This window comes from Salmo salar, chromosome ssa05, assembly GCF_905237065.1.
Source record: "Salmo salar chromosome ssa05, Ssal_v3.1, whole genome shotgun sequence".
Taxonomy (NCBI): domain Eukaryota; kingdom Metazoa; phylum Chordata; class Actinopteri; order Salmoniformes; family Salmonidae; genus Salmo; species Salmo salar.
This window is the reverse complement of record NC_059446.1, coordinates 64,944,940-64,966,946: the sequence shown is the minus strand read 5'-3', so window position 1 is coordinate 64,966,946 and position 22,007 is coordinate 64,944,940. Positions and strand designations below refer to the sequence as shown.

Here is a 22,007-nt window from a genome sequence, read left to right as displayed (position 1 = left end):
TGTGGTATAAAAAAAGGCATTTAGTCTTAAGTTTACAGTGAAAGCATTTTCCATCCTGAAAAAAAATGTTTTTCTTTTTATACTGTTTGGACTTAGGTGACCCGAAAAAATGCTTAAATCCGCCCAAGGATTTAAAAAATCCCTGCAAGACGTGACTAGGATGTCATCACGTGGCACTATTGACGTCATTGATGTCCCACGCAAAGGAGAGGGGCAGGTCCCTCATCTTCTCCTGGAAGACACTGTCAAATCTCTCGCTCTGTGCAACAGTGAAATGGTTCTTCCAGTCCCCAATGGTTCCTGTGTGGATGGAAATCAGTCAATAATGTATAAGAGTATTAAAGGGCAATTCCACTACTTTTCATCTCCAGCCCAATACCAGTGTACATATGTGAAAATGGCACATATATAAAACATCTAAGGTTAAAGTTCTACCCGATAACATCAAATACTACGAGATTCGCGGTGACGTGGGGAGCAAGAAAATACCCTCCCTCTGGCTAGAAACTTGTAAATCACAGTTTCTTACTTTTAATCCTACCCTGTGATGTCACAGATTTAAAAAAGAATAGGACCTTAGCTTTTTAACATATGTAGACACTGGTATGATTCTAGAGATCATGAATATGAGGTTGAAAAGTGGCGGAATTGCCCTATAAGATAAAAAATGATACATTTATTTGTTCTTTAGGTTTGCACAAATTATAATCCAGATGGTTGTATATCTATCGGAACATTGGTTCAGTGTAAATGTGTGGGGGCCTGGTGTTACAAGTACAGTAATGTAAGCCCTTTGTGGTTGCCCTTGGCTTGATTAAGGATGCAATAATATGCAGCTTGTGCAATCCTCATACCAAAGTGTATTGATAAGGAGACAGGTGACCATTCTGTTATCACATTATATTATTCTTTAGAAGGTGTGACGTGCATACCTTTTCTCATAAATGTGCCCTTGTTGTGGTCAAGCAGGGAGTCGGGCACCGTCTTGTAGTTAGCCTGCGGGTTCTGTATCATGGTTCTAAAGGTGCTGTGTTCCACCACACTGGCCATCTGCTCCTCTGTCAAATCCTTCCCTAGAAACTTGCACATCCTCTCCACCATGGAGCGCAGGTCCTGCAACACACACACTGTTCATGCTTTGACTCATGTAAACTCACAAGCAAACTCAGAGTACAGGACAGGACGGACAAGTAGATGGACAGGTAGGTTTTGCCACTGTTGGTACCTTGATCATCTCTTCATATGTGATGTACAGGAAGTTCATGTTATCTCTATTAGCGTACCACGTCTTGATGTGCTCAAACCAACAGTTCCCAAAAACTGCAACACACACAGCAAAGACTCAAATGGATACTTCATACCCAGCCTACCACCATGAAAGCACAGTTGAACCTAAGGATACTACAGATGAAAGTGTTTAGAAGGCTTTCGACATCATTCATTTCAAAATAATCACAATTAACTGACTTGACTGTAAGCGTAAAGCATTGTTGGCTAGCGCCAACTCCCCATAGAAAAAAATACTTGACTTTGCACATCATGTACGAAATTCATCGTCCTTAACAGGACCAACGGCTCACATTCTACTTACCTTTCCCTTCCATGAATTTCTCAAAGAAATCATTGAAGTCCTTTGGCGTCTCCAGCATGGCTGCATATTTGTGGAAGTGGTAATAGGACACGAGAACATCCTTAGGGTTTCTGGCAACATAGATCACCTTAGGAAAGCAAGGTCATACTGCATATCAATAGATTGACTATAAAAAACGATCCATCAATATCAGTAGTAATACTTTAATTAAAGTAATCCTGAAGGTAATGACAAATAGTGATAATAGACTTTGGGTAACACTTAAAGCCTGCAGGTATTATGCATTCTAAGACTTATAATAAGCATGTATACCGACCATTTAGAGTATTTTGATACACAGAGATATATATAATATTAAAAGTCTTATAAGGCATTGTAAAGGCTCATACATACAGTGGGGGGAAAAAGTATTTGATCCCCTGCTGATTTTGTACGTTTGCCCACTGATAAAGAAAGGATCAGTCTATAATTTTAATGGTAGGTTTATTTGAACAGTGAGAGACAGAATAACAACAAAAATATCCAGAAAACCGCTAATTATGCTAAGTGCTAATACCACAGAATAATACCCAAGTGTTACCAAAATGATCCATGCATTCCACTGACCTTTCCCCTCTTTTGTCTGATGGCAAGAGGCATGAACTTGTACTGCAGGTGGGTGACCCGTAGCCTGGGGGAAGGGGCAGCGTTAAACTCCTTCTCACTGCCAATCAGCTCGATCCATGGGACGCGCTGCGCGTTGAGATGCTCTGTGTTTGGAGTGACGTCACCTTTGGCTTCTATCAGAGTCAAAATCTGCTGCATCCAGATCGTCCCTGTCAATCACAGCAGAGTGGACACTACAGGTCACCCAGAGGTCATTTCAATTCAATTTAAACTTCAATTGTCCATTCAGGGACAATGTGGCATGTCAGTCCTACCATACAATGTACAATACTGGATAGCTTGGCCCTTTCACCTCACTGCACTACCTTTGATTTGATAACACCCACACACTGTTTAACTGACAATTCAGGGGTTATTTTTAATGGGGGAAAATGTAGTGAACTTTTGTTTCTCAGGGATTCTACACTACAAGACCAAAATTATGTGGACACCTGCTTGTCGAAAATCTCAATCCAAAATCATGGGTGTTCATTTGGAGTTGGTCCCATTTTGCTGCTATAACAGCCTCCACTCTTCTGGGAAGGCTTTCCACTAGATGTTGGAACATTGCTGCGGGGACTTGCATTCATTCAGCCACAAGAGCCTTAGTGAGGTCGGGCACTGATGTTGGGCGATTAGGCCTGGCTCGCAGTCGGCGTTCCAATTCATCCCAAAGGCATTCGTTGGGGTTGAGGTCAGGGTTCTGTGAAGGCCAGTCAAGTTCTTCCACACCGATCTCGTCAAACCATTTCTATATGAACCTTGCGTTGTGCACAGGGCATTGTCATGCTGAAACAGGAAAGGGCTTTCCCCAAACGGTTGCCACAAAGTTGGAAGCATAGGATCGTCTACAATGTTAATGTACGCTGTAGGGTTAAGATTTCCTTCCACTGGAACTAAGGAGCCTGGCCCGAACCATGAAAAACAGCCCAATACCATTATTCTTCCTCCGCCAAACTACAGTTGGCACTATGCATTGGGGCAGGTAGCAGTCTCCTGGCATCCGCCAAACCCAGACTGCCAGATGGTGAAGTGTGATTCATAACCCCAGAGAACGTGTTTCCACTAATCCAGAGTCCAATGACGGCGAGCTTTACACCACTCCAGCCTTAGACCAGGGGCGGAAATCCCGAGGGGGACGGGGGACACACGACCCCCCCCATCCTGGGAAAAATATGATTTGTCCCCCCCAATATATCACTGAAACATAACTATGTAATTTAAATAATATTAATAATACACAATGAAAGCAATTGTGCTGATTATAGACACTTGATAGCGCGTTTTTAAGTTTCAAAAGATTGCGACCCCCCCACCCTTTGCCTCACAATGGTTTGATCCACTGCCAGTTCCTTAGTTGGCAAGGTAACAGAGGGGTTGTGTCTACTGTCTGAAAGGCACTCAATGAACGTAACTGACGTGAGGTTAATCCAGTCAATCGCGCACACACACTAGATGAATATGCAGAGCTAGTGAGCAAATATTAACTATTAAGCTAGCTAGTACCTATTCCATTTATGTGGCCTCGTCAAATATGGAATCTTTGCTATCGTCAATTTATTCCAAGATCAGCATGCAGATGATGTAAATTAGTGCTTCAAAGTCCCTGTGATAAGGTTAGCGATAAACTGAAGTCCAAACTGAACAGAACTACACTCTCTTCTACCATTGTCTTAAATATATTTAATGGTCTCGGTACAAAAGCTAAATTGTCGCGAGGGAACTTTTATTTATTTATTTTATTTCACCTTTATTTAACCCGGGTAGCAAAGATTATAGCAAACACCACTGAAACGGAATTGGTGCTCGCTAGCTTTGCAAATTCAGCGATTGTTGGAAGCCAGCCAATATGAAACAAACTATTACAATTACAAAAGGTTGCAGCATATGTTGTGTAAATGGTGAACTCATACAGCTGTCAACTCTTGTCATTTTAATCCGTTTCACATTTGCTAGCTACCTTTTAGATGGAAGCCCAAATAGAATGATAAAAGAATAGATGATAGAAGCCCATCTCCTACTGTAAATAACCTACACACCGTGTGTGTGTGTGTGTGTGTAGCCAGCCAGCCAGGTAGAAAAATGGCAGAAAAATAAAAGACGGACATCAGAGTATTTTTCAGTACACCAAAACGCAAAGTAAGAACCCTAGTAGCCTAATATCTCAAAGACTAGTTGATAAAATGTTCATAAGAAAGAAATGAAATTCTAATGGAAATGTTTCACAATGATGTCATTAGGCAGAGCAGGCAACAGATGGCACACAGACAGCAGAGTTGGGGACAGATATGCAGGGACAGACTGGCAGAGACAGGGAGTCTCAGGTAAGTTTGTTGAGTCTTTGTTTGGCAACATTATGAAAGGTTCTCAATTTTTTTTACTTGTAAAATAGGAACATAATTGGAAAATGCCATGGATACCCCCACTCTCAACTTAAACTGGTGACTGAACTAAGATTTGTTAAAGGCAATGGTATTGCTGTTGTGATTAGTTGTGTAGTTTTGGGTACCGGTAGTTAGGATTACGGCAAACACCTTATTTCTTTGGTTCCTCAATATACATTTACCATATTACAATGTAGGCTATGTGTTACAGCACTACTTTTGGTGTCCCCCACAGGAATTGCTCTTGAGAAAATTTCATGTAATTGTCCCCTCCAAAGTTCGCCATGGCCTTAGACTTGTGTGCAACTACTCGGCCATGGAAACCCATTTCATGTTGCTCCCGACGAACAGTTTTTGTGCTGATGTTGCTTCCAGAGGCAGTTTGGGACTCGGTAGTGAGTGTTGCAACCGAGGACAGACGATTTCTACGCGCTACGCGCTTCAGCACTCAGAGGTCCCATTCTGTGAGCTTATGTAGCATACTACTTTGCAGCTGGGCCGTTGTTGCTCCTAGACGTTTCCACTTCACAATAACAGCAATTACAGTTGACCGGGGAAACTCTAGCATGGCAGAAATTTGACGAACTGACTTGTTGGAAAGATGGCATCCTATGATGGTACCGCGTTGAAGTCACTGAGCTCCTCAGTAAGGCCATTCTACTGCCAATGTTTGTCTATGACGGTTGCATGGCTGTGTGCTCGGTTTTATACACCTGTCAGCAACGGGTGTGGCTGAAATAGCCAAATCCACTAATTTGAAGGGGTGTCCACATACTTTGTATATATAGTGTATTTGAATGTGGACATTGCCTACCGTCACTGTGCTACTCCTACTCTGATACGGTGCTTATGGGACATGGGTCTGTTACACTTTAATCTAGCCTGGTTTAAACCATTGTTTTCAGCCAAGCGGAGAATAACAGGGCATGCAGCATTCCACCGAATGTAAGGATGCGGGCAAGGTTCTGCGCAGGGAGATTAGCAAAAATACCAGTTTTGTTGGCTTAAAACAACTAGGACCTTTCTTTCACTTATCTGGGCTACTGGACTGATACAGGTCGAGAACAGAGCCCATTAACAGATAAGCAAAGTAAACTCACTGAACGAGATCTACTCAGTTGAGCTGATAAACTGTGTAAGAGGACCTTATAGGAAGAGATAAAAAGAGGTATGCAGGCATGTTTTAAAAGCGGTAAACAACTGGGTATTCTAGGTAAGTACATCCATGCTGCCTCCAGTACTCACCTGACTTGGGATAAGTGACGGCGAATATGTCTGAGTCTCGGATCTCCCAGTTCTGGATCTGGTCGACCTCGTCGGGAGAGTGGACCCCATTGATCAGGTTGAAGTTCCGGTGAGGAACCAGCATATAGTCCAGAACCTGGGGATCAGTGGAATCCAAAGGATCTGAGAAGACAAGGCATAGTCTAAGGCCCACTCATTCAAGCAATCTGGATCTATGTATGTAAGCATTAACACACAACAGGGAACAACCATACACCTCCAGCCGTGTGAGAAGGCAAGAGGCCGAAGTCCTTCTCATCTAGAGTTGAAACACTGTGCTTAATTAGACAAAAATCTGAAATAAACACCCAAAAAGCCCAGTAAATAAGGTTGTTATTCCAAACAAATGTTTATATAGCTATCAGATCACAGGGAGTCAGGAGGAAGCCAAGTGGAAATGTTTAAAGGGGCAATCTGGGATTGGAAAAACAACTGGTAAACAGCTGAGGGTTGGGGCTGGAGAAATGTAAACATAAACAGAGTCATGGATGCAAGTACTGAGCATTAATGATATGAAAAGGATAGTTATGAAACCATATAGGGTTTGTTTAGAATAACATTGTTTACAAACAAGATTCTATTTTAGGTTCTGGTGGGGTAAAACAGTTGACCTAAACTCATGAGGCATTTACAAGTTATATTCTTTATGAAGCAATGGCTACATGCCATTAACTCAAAAGTCCTAAAATGTATGTAACAATCCCAGATTGCCCCTTTAACAAAAGGAGACATTTAATAACATTTAAGTACCTATAAACAAAGCCTGGGTACAAAAAAAATGTATTCCTACGAAGGCCTTGCAAATATTGCAGTAAAGATAAAGGGTGGGTTTGCTGTGCAACAATGTAGTTCTAGCTGTAAATCATAGAGGGGCAGAGAGCATGTAGTTCTGTTCACAGGCTGGTCTGAATCACTGGTGAAAAAAGTTGCCTAGTTTGTGTCCATCAAGCTCAAGCATTGGCATCCATTCATGGTCCTATGTAATCCTTTCTATCTCTTAAAGGGTGAGACAGATCTTGCATGCAACAGTGCATAATATATATATATATATATATATATATATAAGTACACTTCAGACATGCAAACATGTCTCACTGAGAGGTTCCAAATATTACAACAATAACAAAATTACGCACCTATGTATCACACAGAGAAAACAAACTAATTACTAGTTTCTAACTATGCCACTCAGATTCTGGTATAACATTCAATTAACATGATAAAATGGCAATACAAGGGTAGGTACTGTATTCTGCAATAGGCAATATAGCAACCTCTTTGAACTCCAACTATAACTCCACGCACTGCACAGAGAGCGCAGTATTCCCTACCTGTCTTTGTGCGGGTGGAACTTGTCATTGTATGCCAATGTGACAAAATCCACAGTCGGTGTAGGCTATTATGAAATCCCTGGCCCCAGGAAGTTTCTTGCAGTCAATTCACTATTCTTAAAAATAAGGGTTTATGATGGATAGCGGGCAGAGCGAAGTAAAATTCGCTCTGTGTCCAATGCGCACCCGAATATCACCTACTGTCCCAATAGAAGACACGCGGATGACAAACCGCTGGGTTTTTAACTCGTGTCGTGCTCGAGGAATACTGACCGCCTATACAATTTAAGCGCGTTCGCGCACGCAGCAGTAGGTTTTTTTCTGCGCGGGCGCACCTCAGATTGATTTGCGCTTTTTAAACACAGCGTTACAGACTCCATGCAATGTGCCATATTTTACATCCCCCATGACCAACGGGAAAACGATTTTGATTAGGCTACAGAGGAAATCCGTTATTCTTAACTAGTTTGTTTTATTGAGAAAATTAATTGAGAAACGTTTTTGTGAGACCAAATTCATTTTTGTTTTGTCAACATGTTGCGCACTCACGCACACACACTTTCCACCCTGTGCATCAGAGAGGGCACCACACGTACTAGAGTGGTGTGGTGAAAAAATATTCTGGGGCTGTAGTCTTTCCTGTTCTGGTAACCTAACCAGGTAAAACTCAGGACCTTATACGTTATGCCGTGATTCATCTGTTGTAAAAAGGTTTAAAATGGGCTATGATTGGACCAGAAGTTTTCTAATCAAGTCACATGGTTTAAACAAACTAATGTCCTTGGGGAAGATGAAAACACTGCCAAACTGCAGCAACCTTGTAGTTTACATATTAATGATATTAAGACTAGGGTTGTTTACACAGACAGAGAAAGCAACATGATTGGACAAAGCTTTCTGTATGCGGGTTTGTTGCGTCATATTGTCCCGCCCTATGCAACTCTAGGCCTAATTAACAATTTACTCAGTCTGTTAGCTATTGTGTTTATTGATTCATTCCAGTTAATCATTTTGGATTGAAAAAGCCTAGGTAGTCTAGTCAGTCCAAGTTTGAATATAAACCAAATTTGATCCAATTCACATTTTCTCACAAACAAATTGGCTATACATACACCAAGTTACCTCTTCCTTCACCCTGGCCAGAGACAGGGCACATAGTAGTGATCAGACTGGGAAATTATATTGTTTCCATGCAATACAGCATGTCAGATCGCTAATGTTTAAGTGTACAGGTTGATACATTTATGGAAGAGTTTTTGTTTGTGTCTGCCTGGTGTGATGTGTTATCAGGCTTGCTAAATAAATTCCAGAGGAAAGTGGAGACTGCCTTAAACTTTGTGCATTGTGCCCAGCCCGCGTGACCTGCGATGTCTGTGAACCTGATTGGTTAAGGCATGCAAAGAGCCTGTAGCAGCGCTCCAGTGTGACTGAAAGAGATCTTGTCTTCTAGTTGACAATTCATGAGGCAAATCGGTCTAAAATACATCACTTTCCCCCTCTTTTTAACGTTTTGCGTTGATATATTTTATTAAACTAAATCAAAAATGGTTGTAGCAAATGCCATCTCTCCACGTTTTCGGCCCGGCCCTGTCATGCATGGACCCTAATACTTCTGATGGATTCATATTTTGTTCGAGGGCAATAAAGCATAAAAGTAACCTTTCATCAGTTTGTGAAATGTCTCTAATATGACAGTACTATATGTCCAATACATACCTATACAATACATATTTATTCTCTGTAGTACTGATAAGGACATGCGTAGTCGCAATCCACACATCTGTCAGTTATCAATGAGCTGTCACATTTCTGAGGGGGCATGGACAGGAATCAGGACAAAGGCTTGGAGGAAAGAATGTACCAGAGAAGAGTTCCTCCAACCAACCCACAGACTGCGGTCCTACCAGTTCAATAGTAATTTAAACATTCCAGTCGGTGGCCTGGGAATAATCTGTATTACAGAATGTCCTTTTCACCAGCAATTTTTGCTTTTTATCTGTCCTATTCTCACAGTAGTGATCGTGTTGCCAGGTGACTTGTCAGGAGGGTGTGGTGAGGGTGTGTGTCATCTGTGTTTGTGAGAGAGTATATGTATGTGTGAGTGAATGTCAGTGTATGTGTGTGTATCTGTTCCACCGAAGCCGCACGTACCCAGAGGGCCCCGGCCCCCAGATACTGCGAGATAAAATCTGCAGTTGCGGAATGTTCCTCCTCAATTAGAACAGGACAGAAGGTTAAAGTGTGACTCAACACTAAATCATCAGTGGTCTCTATGTCTCCCCATGTAACCTGACTCATGTTTGAGAAAGGGGAGAACTACTTGGTCTTGTTTTCTGATTTGACAATACATGAGGAGGGGCTGGTCTATTCCTACTTCTAGTGAAAGACAGTGTGGGGCAAAGATGCACCAGGCGTGTCTCTCCATGAATGGACTCCGTTTATGTTTGTGTGTGTGTGTGTGTATATATATAAACTCAGCAAAAAAAGAAATGTCCTCTCACTGTCAACTGTGTTAATTTTCAGCAAACTTAACATGTGTAAATATTTGTATGAACATACGATTCAACAACAGACATAAACTAAACAAGTTCCACAGACATGCGACTAACATTAATGGAATAATGTGTCCCTGAGGGTCAAAATCAGTATCTTGGCCTCGTGCCTTCTCACACAGCTGGAGGTGTATGGTCATTGTCCTGTTGTAGGAGGAAATTGACTCCAATTAAGCACCGTCCACAGGGTATGGCATGGCGTTGCAAAATGGAGTGATAGCCTTCTTTCTTCAAGATCCCTTTTACCCTGTACAAATCTCCCACTTTACCACCAAAGCACCCCCAGACCATCACATTGCCTCCACCATGCTTGACAGATGGCGTCAAGCTCTCCTCAAGCATCTTTTCTGCATCTCACGAATGTTCTTCTTTGTGATTCGAACACCTCAAACTTAGATTTGTCTGTCCATAACCCTTTTTCCCCCAAATCTTCCTCTGTCTAGTGTCTGTGTTCTTTTGCCCATCTTAATCTTTTCTTTTTATTGGCCAGTCTGAGACATGGCTTTTTCTTTGCAACTCTGCCTAGAAGGCTAGCATCTCCGAGTAGTCTTTTCACTGTTGACGTTGAGACTGGTGTTTTGCGGGTACTATTTAATGAAGCTGCCAATTGAGGACTTGTGAGGCGTCCGTTTCTCAAATTAGACACTAATGTACTTGTCCTCTTGCTCAGTTGTGCAACGGGGCCTCCCACTCCTCTTTCTATTCTGGTTAGAGACAGTTTGCTCTGTTCTGTGAAGAGAGTAGTACACAGCATTGTACAAGATCTTCAGTTTCTTGGCAAATTTCTCTCATGGAATAGCCTTCAATATTCAGAACAAGAATAGACTGATGAATTTCAGAAGAAAGTTCTTTGTTTCTGGCCATTTTGAGCCTGTAATTGAACCCACAAATGCTGATGCTCCAGATACCCAACTAGTCTAAAGAAGGCCTGTTTTATTGCTTCTTTAAATCAGGACAACAGTTTTCAGCTGTGCTAACATAATTGCAAAAGGGTTTTCTAATGATCAATTTTAAAATGGTAAACTTGGATTAGTTAACATAACGTGCCATTGGAACACAGGAGTGATGGTTGCTGATAATGGGCATCTGTACGCCTATGTAGATATTCCATAAAAAATCTGCAGTTTCCAGCTACAATAGTCATTTACAACATTAACAATGTCTACACTGTATTTCTGATCAATTTGATGTTATTTTAATGGCTGTAAAAAAAATAATCATCATTTTTTTCACACCTGTGTTAACGAGAGAGTCACTGACATGATGTCAGCTGGTCCTTTTGTGGCAGGGCTGAAATGCAGTGGAAATGTTTTTTGGGGGATTCAGTTCATTTGCATGGCAAAGAGGGACTTTGCAATTAATTGCAATTCAGCTGATCACTCTTCATAACATTCTGGAGTATATGCAAATTGCCATCCTACAAACTGAGGCAGCAGACTTTGTGAAAATCAATACTTGTGTCATTCTCAAAACTTTTGGCCACGACTGTACACACAGACAAAACAAACAAAAATCTCCCTCAAACACACTAGTACTGAGCGATTAACCAACATTTCAGTTATATTTCAGTTTTTAATCAACTAATTGACCGACATAGATTCAATTATTTTAATTCCATTTCATTCGTTTTTGTTCTGTGAGTTCGATGTGCAGTTTCTCTAGAGATAAATCAGATCAAACCCAAACTGTGTGATGTACTAGGGAGTTGAAGCTTCCACCGGGTCATTTTTCGACATAGTTAAGTGCAGAAAATGTGGTAATTAACTACAATGACTATAATCTATTGCACGCCCACCTACTTGTCCGGTCTGTGTGGAGCAGACATGGTAATTAACTACAATGACTATAATCCATTGCGCGCCCGCCTACTTGTCCGGTCTGTGTGGAGCACGCGTGATCGAGTGAGATAGAAAGCAGTTACTTCGAGAGGTATCTCTACCTGAAAATACATGATCTAAGTGATTGATAGTTGGTATTCAGCAGTCATTAAAGTATGTCTTAAGTACTTTGAAGAACCACTAAAATAGTGATGTTGGTAGACAGCATAGGCAGCAGCTCTATAGAGATGAGATCATGACTTGGAATTAAATAATAAAGTCATCAAATAAAACAATTGTAATATACACAATAACTGAAATATTTTATTAAATGTGAATAAGTGATAGTTAAGTGATAAGCAGTAAATGGGCAGTCACTGCCATTATGGGACTTTTATTAATCAACCCACAAAATGTATAGTGCATTTAATGTAAAAAAGTCATATAAAAAATAATATCGAAACCGAAATCCGTGATTATTTTGGAATGATCGAACCAAAACACAACCGACCTCAAAAAGCACTAATCGCTCAGCACTAAACGACACACAAGTAAACATAAAATAGACACATGCCATAAACAAATTCTACATTGGATATCAGTAACCCATCATCACCTAATCCATCCAATCCACCAAACCCATGTTAAGATTACCTTGGTGCTGGAGGTAGAGGGGCGGCTGTGTGGTCTGCACCACCCGGGGCGGTAGTCTGGCGCATCTGGCGGCAGTCTGAGAGAAGTACTGCTTCACCCAGTCAAAGAGGCGGGGGTGGGTGTCCCCTGGGCTGGTGGAAGTCTAGAACACGGGCACTGTGGGGACACAGGTTAGAGGTAACTGACTGAGAACAGACTCTATTTTCAACCATGTACATTCTATAGTGACTCTGTGTGTGTACAGAGTATACAAAACACATTAGGAACACCTAATATTGAGCCCCCCCCCCTTTTCCCTCAGAACAGCTTCAATTCACCAGGGCATGGACTCTAAAAATTGTAGACCTCCACAAGTCTGGTTCATCCTTGGGAGCAATTTCCAAACGCCTGAAGGTACCACGTTCATCTGTACAAACAATAGTACGCAAGTATAAACACCATGGGACCATGCAGCCATCATACCGCTCAGGAAGGAGATGCGTTCTGTCTCCTAGAGATGAACGTACTTTGGCGCGAAAAGTGCAAATCAATCCCAGAACAACAGCAAAGGACCTTGTGAAGATGCTGGAAGAAACAGGTACAAAAGTATTTATATCCACACTAAATCGAATCCTATACCGACATAACCTGAAAGGCCGCTCAGCAAGGAAGAAGCCACTGCTCCAAAACCGCCATAAAAAAGCCAGACTACGGTTTGCAACTGCACATGGGGACAAAGATCGTACTTTTTGGAGAAATGTCCTCTGGTCTGATGAAACAGAAATAGAACTGTTTGGCCATAATGATCATCGTTATGTTTGGAGGAAAAAAAGGGGGAGGCTTGCAAGCCAAAGAACACCATCCCAACTGTGAAGTACGGGGGTGGCAGCATCATGTTGTGGGGATGCTTTGCTGCAGGAGGGACTGGTGCACTTCACAAAATAGATGGCGTCATGAGGGAGGAAAATGAGTCAGTCAGGAAGTTAAAGCTTGGTCGCAAATGGGTCTTCCAAATGGACATTGACCCCAAGCATACTTCCAAAGTTGTGGCAAAATGGCTTAAGGACAACAAAGTCAAGGTATTGGAGTGGCCATCACAAAGCCCTGACCTCAATCCCATAGAAAATTTGTGGGCACAACTGAAAAAGTGTGTGCGAGCAAGGAGGTCTGTGGGAAGCTTGTGGAAGGCTACCCGAAACGTTTGACCCTTGTTAAACAATTTAAAGGCAATGCTACCAAATACTAATTGAGTGTATGTAAACTTCTGACCCACTGGGAATGTGATGAAATAAATTAAAGCTGAAATAAATCATTCTCTCTACTATTATTCTAACATTTCACATTCTTAAAATAAAGTGGTGATCCTAACTGACCTAAAACAGTGAATTTGTACTAGGATTAAATGTCAGGAATTGTGAAAAACTGAGTTTAAATGTATTTGGCTAAGGTGTATGTATTGGCTAAGGTGTATGTGTATTCCGACTTCAACTGTACATAAAGGAAACTGTTGAGTGTGAAAAACCCAGCAGCGTTGCAGTTCTTGGCACACACCGGTGTGCCTGGCACCTACTACCATACCCCATTCAAAGGCACTTCAATTTTTTGTCTTGCCCATTCCCCCTCTGAATGGCACACATACACAATCCATATCTTAACGGTCTCAAGGCTGAAAAATCCTTCTTTAACCTGTCTCCTCCCCTTCTCTACACTGATTGAAGTGGATTTAACAAGTGACATCAATAAGGGATCATAGCTTTCACCTGGTCAGTCCATGTCATGGAAAGAGTTCTTTTTATTTTGTATACTCAGGTCTGTGTGTTCATTCAGGTGTATCTAATTCAAATATAGCTGACTACACAAATGTGTTATGTTCTAATACGTTATCGTTCTGTGTGTGACTCTCTGGGCTCTAACCTGACTCTGAGGGAGGTGCAGAGAGCGTAGATCTCCGTAGCTCCTATCCAGGCCCGCGTGCCCTGTAGTCGCTGGTTAAAGTGGGTGGCGCCCTGTGGGTCTAACCCCTCCCGCCACGCCCCCTCTATCAACACCTGCACCCGGGGGATGCTGGGTACTGACCCCTCTGGGTGAGGAGGGAGAGGGGGGCAAGGAAAAGATGCCATGATAGAAGATTTAAGAGAAAGTTAGTTTAGGAGATTACATGGTAAAAAGGCTTTTTGAGAGGGCTGCATTCAACATTAAGCGATCCAGACAGCTACTGGATTTGAGAGAATGGTAAACAATTGTAGAATGTGATGTTTTGGAATATGTGTCTCTGTCTGTGTGTACCCGAGAGACGGGTAGTATAGGGCTCCATTCTTTGCAGAGAGGACAGGAGCATCTGGAAGTTTCTGTAGCCACATTCCCAGCCCTTATCCCCCTCTGATGAGCAGAAGTGATCTGTGTCAGCACTCAGCCACACATGGACACAGTCTCTGACCTCCCTCTGGTAGTAAACATACAGAGCACCCAGCACACCTGACAGAATGAGAGGAATACAATAAACAAAGACAATGACAAAGACAGAGAGAAAGAGAGAGGGGGGGCTAAGGTGGAGCTGGCATTTTTATTTTCTCAATTGAAAGAAGACAGTTATTAATGACAAATAGGCTAAATAAAAGTAGGCTAAATAAAATGTAGGAAAAACATTTCTAAAACATGGTTTAATTTCCTGAGAGATGGTAGATAGACAGCTGTATAAACAGATAACGTCATGTGATCTAAACAACTCAGTTTGAGAACATAGTAAATAATGAGGGAGCTATGTTAGTCAAGATCCGGAGAAGAAATGTCATCACACACACCCTGCATTCTGGTCCTGCCATCGTCGACCCCTGAGGCCAGAGCCTCCATCATCTCTGCTCTCTTGTTGTGGAAGTCAGCAGGCACCATGACACCTCGAGACACGGCTTTCTCCATGGTCCTCTCCATCTGCTTGCGGTAGCCCCCCCTCCCGTCCACACCAAACTGCCTCTAAACACACACACACAGCAAGGGGTCAGGGTGAGGTCACCACCACACTCAGCATACATAAGCAGACACACATATATTATAAATCATGCTTGCTGACGTGCAGAAACACAAATAAACCACACACTCCTACATAAGTCATGTTACAAAGCACAGACGCGTCATATTGTGCATCATGCAGCAAGGTCAAATCCACTACTCCAGGCTTATTACGGTTGTGCTTTATAAGAACCTGCAGCTTCTTGAACTCCTCTGCCTCCCTCTTGGCCTCCTGCTCCTTCCTCCTCTGCTTCTCTTCCTCCTGCAGCCGTCTGGCCAGCCTCAGGTCTGAGCCAGGGCTCACTGCAACACACACAGCGTCAGTCACAATTCCCTCTCTCTAATACACCATGGGAATCAACCTTGTGGACACAAAACGGATGTGAAGACAGCTGCATGTGTGAGCTCAGCGGCATGAGCTGGCAGGTTGTAGAAGTTCCGTTCGGTTCAAATTTTATAGTACCCAGAGGGAAATTCATAGTTCAAAAACCGATCACACAGGACAAATTACACATCATTATATTGCAACTTCAGGAGCTGGCTGGCAATAAAGTGCATGTGCAAATCAAATACGGGGTACTACACCATTCTCTATCTCTACCGAGACCCTGTGTTTACATGTTTATGGTATAATAACAGTCATAACATTGTTATAACATGGCTACATCTAAGCAGGAGATAAAACATGTTGGAAGCATAAAGTGGGAACTAAATAGATTTCTCATTAACCCTTTACACCCATATACAGGTAGAAAATAGCAGATTTGGGCACTAATAAATGCCTAAATTGGAACTCACTGGCTATACAGTAACATGCTATATGTGACGTCAGAGCTCTGGCTCCGTGCTTCACAGCGCTGTATGGGCTTTGCCTGACAGCAGTTCTGAACTTGAGCATCTCGCGCAACAAGAAGTTGTGCCCATACCTCCCGCTAATTGGGCAACTTTTGCAAATGTTTTGTTGTCTGAGTGAGGGAAATGCTGTAAATTAAAAGTACTCCATGTATTTTGAAAGATGAGACGTGGAGGATTATAATAAATATCGCTTTGTCATACAAGCAAGTCAAACATCCGTGAGTCCAAATGTGCACTTCACATTTCCACATGATAAAACATTTATGATCGCTATGTTTGATGTGCAGTTACAAGATGACATGGTGTAATATCCTGGGTTGTTCTGAACAGAATGAGCCCATGTTTGTTAATTGTGAAGAAAATTTGCAGAGGCACACGCACCTGAATGCACTCATGACTCGTTTCTATGCGCACCAAATTGATGATCTGGTTCTCTGAATTGCATTGTGAAAGCCTATCCCTGTACTGTTGTATTTTATAACTTAGCTAGTCATGTTGGCAATAGAACAGGCTTTCAAATGATGCCCATCTTACCCAGATTGCGATTTATAAATGGACAATTTTGGGATTGTGTAAAAAACAGTAATTGTGTAATGGCGGGGACGCAGGACTGTGTTCCAAACAAAACAACTACAAGTGTGCTTGCTCTAGTTCCTCAACGGCACAGCTAGGAGAGCTCAAAAAAAGCACCTTATAGTTGAAGACTTTTCTTTGAGTCAAAAGTGCATTGAAATGACTTAGGAACTTAGCACACTTTGGAGAGGTGTGTTGGCCACTAGGAGACACCAGTTAGTCCTCTCACTCAAACTTTTATATTTATTTTGTGTTATGTTGCACCTATGCCCACATTTTCCAGGAATATTTTGATCATGTTACTGAATGTATCCAGAGTATTTTCAGATTTCGTTATCTACAAATGCAGCGAAAGTACAGTAAATGTAAAATGCATATACAAACAACACTGTAATGTTTGGATTCAGTCTGTGAACTGTTGTGTCCTCACCTTTGGTCTAATAATTTCCCCATAATCGCCAAACTGTTCCCCTTCAACTGCTACCATGGTTATTCATCTGTTTTTCATATTTCTTCCTTAAGATACACTTCCAATTCAGCCCTATCCCTATAGGACAATTCCCACAAGTGTAAACACAAAATCCCAATGAAACCTGTGTTCCCATCACATATGATTGTTTAAAATCAAGCCATACCTGCACTAGTGGCTGTGCCATAGTCAAGATGCAGCTCCACATGTTCCTGTAGGGAGTAGCAGTCTCCACACACCACAGAACACAGGGGACACTCATAACTCTTCCCACCTGAGGACGAGGTCAGGGACACACACAGAGGTTAAAAGGGATATCGCCGGGGCATTTTTATTTAAATCATTATTCATCCAGGTTATTCTTGTTGAGATAAAACCTCTCTTGCAAGTTCATTTTGCTTTTTGGAGGAATATTATACCTTAATCAGTAAGACATGGGCAGAGAGAGAGCCTCAACCTCTGTGGATCTGCCATAGGCAGGCTTCTTCCTTTGTTTGGTTGAACTATATTTGTTCCTATGAAGAAAGTCATGAGACGAACCTGAGCTGTTGCTGGATGATGCTGCCTCGATTGATGATGTGGCTCCCAGGACAGCCTCTGAAAAGACAGATACAGATTATGTCGGTCAGAGACTTAACACAATGGATTGGGCCTCATGTTCTGTCTGTACTGAACTGTGTAGACTCAGACTGTCGTGAGTTTGTACAGTCACAGTGCGTTCTGTGCTGAACTGTGTGCTCTATATGTTCTGAACTGTAGATACTGTACCTTCAGCTGGGCTCTCTTCTAGCAAGTGCAATTCAACATGTTCCTGTGGGATGAAAGCATCTGTGCAGACCAGAGCACACATAGGACAGGAAAACTGCTTCTCTACAACAACAGACACACAGTACATAACAATGAGACACAGGATGATGACAAGACTAATGCAATCCATAGTGAGGAGTTTATCAACCCACTCCACACAGCACTTGAATGACGCACAGGAGCAGCTTAGGTAGCAAGTTTATCCTGCCCAGAAGCTCCACAGAGCGGGTCAGAAGGCCATTTTTACCCACAGCCATGAGGCTTTTTAACGAGTGTAAATGACTCATTTATGATTCCTTCTTAATAGGAATGTTGTTATTGCTTGTTTCCCATAAGTAGGATAGTGTCACGTCCTGACCAGTAAAAGAGGTTGTTTGTTAATATAGTTTGGTCAGGGCGTGGCAGGGGGTGTTTGTTTAGAGTGTTTCGGGGTTTGTTGGGCTATGTTCTTTGTTAGTCTATTTCTATGTTAGTTTTAGTATGTATATTTCTATGTGGTGTTTATTGGGTTGACCTTCAATTGGAAGCAGCTGCTCCTCGTTGCTTCTAATTGAAGGTCCTATTTAAGAGGGGTGTTTTTTCTATGGGATTTGTGGGTAGTTGTTTCCTGTTTTGTGTTCATGCACCTGATGGGACTGTTTAGGGTCGTTTGTTGTTTTTGTATAAGTGTTTCTTTTGTTTTCCTTCTTTAATAAAATAAGAAGATGAGTTTACACGTTCCCGCTGCGTTTTGGTCAAATCCCTACGACACCCGTGACAGAAAGAACATAGTATTTATCTTAAACTTGTCTCCATCTTTTATAACTATAACCATGCAGGTGCCTTCTTAGGTGTCTTCTAATGCATTTTTATCATGTGATTGTCTTTGTAATTTATTAGTGATGCTGAGTAAAAACTATTTCCCAAGTTGGGATCAATAAAGTGCTACTCTACTAAAACCAAAGATTATGGGTATACTGACAATATACGTCTCCTCGCCCTAACGATGGGAGGAGTCGTTTTCCACAAAGCGGCAAGGCAGACTGTCTAGCTCCTGCATATCTTTTCTTTGGATGGGTGGATTATTGTAATCCTTTTTTGAATATTCAACAATGGTTGTTCACGTTAACCGCCTGTATTCAATGGCGAGAGATGCTGCTAGCCTCATCCCATGAATATGCATAGCCATCTCCGAGATAGTGTTTGTTCTCAAGTGACAATGATGTCATGTGTCCTACTTATATCAGTACACTCATAACAACTTAGGTATTACAAAGCGTCTATTACAAATAAACTTCACGTAGCAAATAAGCCATTTTATTGTTGGCTAAATTCGACAATCTCTTGCTTGGTGTGCGAAACAACAAAAAACATCACCTGATAAAACAGACAGCTGAGTTGGGCCTCTCTCTTCCGCTTCGGGACAACAAACCAACTAAACCTAATATCAGTCAGTACAAAAAACAAACTGATGAGGTTTACAAAACCGTGTTGCAACCGAACACTGATTAAAGTGAGGCAGAGCCCGCGAGCACTAGATAGCATGGATTGTTAATGGGATGCATTGACAGTTCATCAACGGGCTATAAAACCCCCTAATATCAGTCAGTACGACAAACCACCTAATATCAGTCAGTACGACAAACCACCTAATATCAGTCAGTACGACAAACCACCTAATATCAGTCAGTACGACAAACCACCTAATATCAGTCAGTACGACAAACCACCAAATATCAGTCAGTACGACAAACCACCAAATATCAGTCAGTACGACAAACCACCAAATATCAGTCAGTACGACAAACCAACTAATATCAGTCAGTACGACAAACCACCAAATATCAGTCAGTACGACAAACCACCAAATATCAGTCAGTACGACAAACCAACTAATATCAGTCAGTACGACAAACCAACTAATATCAGTCAGTACGACAAACCAACTAATATCAGTCAGTACGACAAACCATTTCAGTCAGTACGACAAACCATTTCAGTCAGTACGACAAACCATTTCAGTCAGTACGACAAACCAACTAATATTTGTCAGTTCAACAAACCAACTAACTTCAGTTAGTATGACAAATCAATGAATATCAGTCAGTACGACAAATCATATCAGTTAGTAGGGATGCACGATATATCGGTGAACATATCGGAATCGGCCGATATTAGCTGAAAATGCCAACATCGGTATCGATGTTAAAAACTGATGTCAAAGCTTCCGTGAATACCTATATATGACGTAATGACGCCACGTAAAATGTTGCGCTACACGTGCAACATAGCATCCCTAACCTAGCCCACAATGTCTGCTGTGTGGATCAAGCAGTCAACAAGTCGAGCAGTCATTTGAAAGAGTAAGAAAATTTCAGCGAGACAACTCAAAGGTGAAATCCATTAAAACGAAGATAATGGGATTCATTGCCCTTGACAATCAACTGTTCTCTGTCGTGGGTGATGTTGGCTTTTGCCGAATGGTTGGTCGAGCACTGGTTCTCACTACCAAGTGGGCTATTTTTCAGATGTTGCCCTACCGGAGTTACACAGTAATAGCGTCACTGCTATTAGCTTCACGGCATACATACTATGGAACACCATTTGGGTCTTTGCGTGTCAAAAAAGATACAGTTGCACTGTCAAAGCTGTAAAAAAAAGTCTGCTAACAAGGAAACACCGGCCAGGAATGATGTGTTTACAATACCGCGTTGGTAATAAAGCATAATTTGTTCGATCGCAAATTTTGGGGTAGCTAGCTTTAGATTGTTACCTAGCTAGCATCAATACAACCAGCCTGAAAACAATGACCAGTAGAAACTGCAGTCATTTTCATTATTCTTAGCAATGATTTTGGAATCCTTGTGAGTAAGTATTAGCTAGGTTGCCACTTGTTGTTCACCTATTGAAATTGAACTTCAGTTCATGAAAATAAATAGCTAGCCAGCTACTTAAACCTGTTGCCCAAAGCTAACGTTATAAGCAGCCAGCTAGCTTCATCTGGCTAGTGAGGCTCGACCGGACCGGGTTGTGAAGCTAGCCACAATAAGGATTAGGCACAATAGTGGAATTTGCAGTTTTCCTTCAAAAATAAAAGTGTGTCATTGACAGTGATGCAAGTGAATACAAATAGTAGAACTAGGCCATACTTTTATCTTGAAGGCTAACCGCAAAGTCCACTATTGTGGCTAATCCTTATTGTGGCTATCTTCACATAGATGGGTCCTACCACCATTAATCAAATAAGAACTGTCTTATAAATGAGGGTTATTTTAGATGATGACACCTAGCTATATAGTTAACTATAGCTACTAGAACAGATGTCGTTTTGCTATGTTTTTGGGGAAGAACATTGTTTGTATCCATGAGCTAGCTAGTTTTTTTTATGACCAGCACTGTAGGTGCGCGAGACAACTTTCCCAGCATCATTGCATACGTATCGATGAATCGTTGTGACATATGAAATACGAGTGATAGTTTAATCAATGTGTAATAACTACGTAAAAAATGTATGAATGCGTTAAATTATTATGTGACGTGCAGTCATATTCTGATACTGATTGGTCAACAATCTTATTTGACATGCAAAGACCCAAACAGCGTTCTATAGAAATCCTGGTTGAGAATGAAACGACTAAAGAAATGAACAACGCAACAGCACAGCAAGTAAGTGAAAGAAATAGGTTTTGATTATGTTTTAGTGGTAATGGTGACATACGTAAATGCCAACAAAATAATGTTTTGGTCAGTGTGGTGTGTGTGTGTGTGTGTAACCTTTATTTAACTAGGCAAGCCAGTTAAGATCAAATTCTTATTTACAATGACAGCCTACCCCGGCCAAACCCGGACGACGCTGAGCCAATTGTGCGCCGCCCTATGGGACTCCCAATCACGGCCGGATGTGATAGAGCATGGATTCGAACCAGGGACTGTAGTGATGCCTCTTGCACTGAGACGCAGTGCCTTAGACCGCTGCATCCATGTGTGTGTGTGTGCTAACTATTTAACTGTACTTAAAAGATTAAAAGGCCACAAAAATGTTAAATATCGGTTATCGGTAAGGAAAATATCAGATATCAGT

The 22,007-nt window shown here is 41.7% G+C and overlaps 1 pseudogene; it reads right to left on the bottom strand.

The window, feature by feature from the left end:
• Positions 1–20,865, bottom strand: LOC106605525 (uncharacterized; annotated as a pseudogene).
• Positions 20,866–22,007: the final 1,142 nt, after the last annotated feature.